Raw genomic sequence first — 4,062 nt, forward strand, 5'->3', positions numbered from 1 at the left:
CGCTACCCCGTGCCCCCACGGTAGCTCCGCCCCTGCCTACTAATACTAAAGCGAGTGCGCGATTTGATCACTTTTTATCAAATCACAATAGTCTTATGTTGATTGTATGAAAATTCTATAAACATATTGTTGCATGGTAATTGTTTAGAGTCTCATCAATGTATGTTAATGAAGCTGTTTGGTGTCCTCTTGTGTACTTTATGTTTATTTGTCACTATTTGATTTGAGCAGTAATTGACACCAGAAGTGTTGGTCCACCAGACTGCCAGAGCATATTGGGCAGAAGCGTTATCAGAAGATTATTTTTAGTCATTCAAAAAGGACTAAGAAGTCTAAATATCATGACAACGGTTGGTGAAGTCATTATCTGAGGGCATGTCGGTAAAGATATTTTCTTTTCTCTCTCTAAGCGTTGATGTATTGGATACCATTTGTTGATTTAATACATCCAAGTCTATATGCGTGGCTTTTGACACACATACATTTGAGGCATGTGCTTGCCGACTGTCCAGAAACCATTAAAACCCTCTGAATATACAGCAGCAAAGCAATAAGCGCTATCCCGATGATGACTGCTAATGGCCTTTGATGGTATCACAGTGAAGTGGCTGGATTGGTTTGACCTGGCAGTGCGTGTGACAAAGCCCTCTGGTGAGACGTGAATAAAGATGAACAAGTGTGCCTGGGTATGTGTTTGTGTAGGTTGAAGCTGTCTGTGTGTGTGTGTGTGTGTGTGTGTGTGTGTGTGTGTGTGTGTGTGTGTTATTGCTGTGTACAACAGCAAACATACACACACACACACACACAAAAACACATTAACATTAACTTTAATATGAACATTAACACCCACACTTAAAGTATTAAAGTTAATGTTAATGTTGTGTGTGTGTGTGTGTGTGTGTGTGTGTGTGTGTGATATCAATCATATACAAGGACGACAGGACGCCGCTGCCTACAAACTCATTAAAAGGAGGTTGACACGACACAGAAGTATTTCTGGCGTAAATTAAGTTGTGCACCCTAATTGTTTTCTTATTTGTGGTTTCCCGCTTGCATCCGAAGGCATTTGTAGTTTCATGTATGCCTGTAGCGCTACAGGCAATGTGTTATGATCATTATTATTTAAATGAGGTATGTTGTTGTTATGAATGTCTTAAATCATCGAGCTTGAATGGCTTGCCCTGGCGTTTACAAATGACTTTTCCACACAAATGAAGCTTTCTGCTCACTCCAATGAGCTCATTTGTGTTCATGAGTAGTATTAGCTATGATACTTCGGCCGACCACTGGGTTGATCTCATGAACACTTAGAAGTTGTATGAGAAGAAAGTTAGTAGGCCTTATTGGGGAACTCCTCAAACACACACACACACACACACACACACACACACACACTCACACTCACACAGGCATGGACGTGTAGGCACACACACTTGCGCACATACATACATGTACGCACACACACTCACAGAGAAAGAGTGAAGTGACAAACAATTATGAGACTGTGAGGATTTCAGTAGGTAGAAAATCTGTGCTCTCTCACTCTCTCTCTCTCTCTCTCTCTCTCTCTCTCACACACACACACACACACACACACACACACACACACACACACACACACACACACACACACACACACACACACACACACACACACTCACACAGATCTTGATTGGTTTTTGGTCTGGTGTCCTGCTAGGAAAGCTTTTCTCTGAGTAGTATCTGTAATTGAGTTTGACAGCACAAGCCTCCATGTCCTATGGCTATGTTAAACGGACAATTTACATCTTCATTTAAAATTCTACATGGATAAAATGCAATTAATTACTTTAGGCTGGGAAAGACATTCCAGTCATGTTTTTTTTATCCCCATTTGTATTTTAATTTTGTCTGGCGGGCAAATGACAAGGAACTGTTTTTACTGCAGCTAGATGAGTTTATCTACAGTGACATTCCTAGTCATTACATGCATCCCTAAGTTAGACCAAACGCACAAACCCAACAGTCAATTCATCTTATATTGAGTCTCAAGCCTTTTGTGTGAGAGAAGATAGCTCAAATAAATATCTGGGAGCCAAGCAAATGCAAAAAATGACTCAAAGGTTTGTACCTGCCATGCACATCGCCTATGAGAGCTAGCATGCTAATGCTACCACACAGTAGCCTACTGTAGCTAACATGGCAGGTTGTTCAGAAGTGAAAGCAGCCATTTGTTATGAAAGCGAAACCCTCAAAAGAAAAATCAATGTCCTGAAATGATTGACTGCTTTTATGCTTCAGGATCAAGCACTTTCATTTTGTCAGGTGCATCACTGTAGCTTCAAAGTGTTCTTTAAGTGGCTGAGAAAGTGGTTTTCAGAGCGCTCGCGATCACAAAAGCATTTCCAGTCGACAACATCCCACGCCGTTCAAACAGACCTACAAACACCTCCATGTTTGCTTTGGAGATGAGACGATCAAAAAGACAACACTGACCATATCCATGCAAGGATTTATGAACAGCACCAAGTTGGGGGGGGGGGCACAGAGAAAGCACTATGAGGACAAGAGTATTATGACTATGAAATCCAACATATATATAAAATGAAACCATCTTTTGAGAGGACAGGAAGAGGAAGGGAATAAACGTAGGCGATACGATATGGTGAAAAACTGAGGGAGAGAGAGAGAGAGAAAGAGAGAGAGAGAGAGAGAGAGAGAGAGAAACATCTCGTCGCTTCGCAGGCAGACTGCGACTCTGAATGAGCAAAAACCCTAAAAGGTAATTTCACGGATAAAGAGGAGTCCTAATGCACAGAGGTAATGTAGCGGAGGATGGAACAAAGGCAAACTTTCATCTCTTTAAGCTCGGGTGGAGAGAGAGAAACCTTTGATGCTTTGAAAATGATAATAAAAATCTCAAAGTCAGCTGCCGAACACAATGCTACACCCCTCCTGACGCCCTCCACCACCCACAGCTCTGCCTCTGCTGCCCCCCCATCACCACCACTTAATACAGCCACACACAAGGCTATCAAGAAAGAAGAAAGACCCCAAATTGTGACACTTAGGACCCCCCAAATTACACCCTGAACAAACACAAAAGTCGAGCACACACAGAATCTCATTATAGACGAGATTAGATGACTTCTGCAGACACTAAAAGATGAATTTATGTAAAGATGATATTTTATATACTATATAATGTTATAATGAAAATTATAAATCACGATAAAAGATGCATAGATTACTCTCGTTCTCTCCCTCTCCCTTGCGCTGTGTGATAAAAAGAGTCTGATGGCATTATCGGGGGGGGGGGGCGTTTTTAACTCAAAGGCTGCCTGTTGTCTAGAGCTGTATTTTTGGACTTCAGTGCTGCATTCGATGTGTTAGACCATTCTCTTCTGCTTGAGAAACTTGAATGTTATGGTTTCAACCCTCTGGCTCTGATGTGGATGCGGAGCTATCTGTCCTCCAGGTCACAGCAGGTGTATTGGAATGGCAGTCTGTCCAAGAGCAGGAGTCTGGAGTGTGGGGTTCCACAAGGAAGTTCCCTGGGGCCTCTGCTCTACTCTGTCTTCACCAATGACCTGCCATGGGCCACTCAGCAGGCCAAATTAGTTCAATACGCAGACGATTCCACCGTACATTATGCTGCACAGTCATGCAAGCAGCTAAATGAGGTCCTGAGTAGTGAACTTAACATAGTAAATGACTGGATAGTATCGAACAGACTTGTCCTAAATATCTCTAAGACAAAAAGCATGGTGTTTGGGTCAAGGCTCAGGCTGGCTTGCAACCCAAAGCTCATCTTGGGTTTATGTAACTCAACCGTTGAACAAGCGGATAGTGCTAAGCTCCTGGGGGTGACGTTAGATGGTTCTCTAGCTTGGAAGAAGCACATCAATAACACTGTGTCAAAGATGGGTAGAGCTATCGGCATTTCCAGGAAATGTGCATCCCTTGTAGATCGTCCTCTTTTACGTCAGATTGTGCAGAGTTTAGTATTGTGTCATCTTGATTATTGCTCTCCAGTCTGGTCTTCGGCTGCCAGAGGTGAGATTAGGAGGCTCCAGGTGGCCC

The sequence above is a fragment of the Nansenia antarctica genome, assembly GCF_963989245.1.
Source record: "Nansenia antarctica genome assembly, chromosome: 12".
NCBI classification, from domain to species: Eukaryota; Metazoa; Chordata; class Actinopteri; order Argentiniformes; family Microstomatidae; genus Nansenia; species Nansenia antarctica.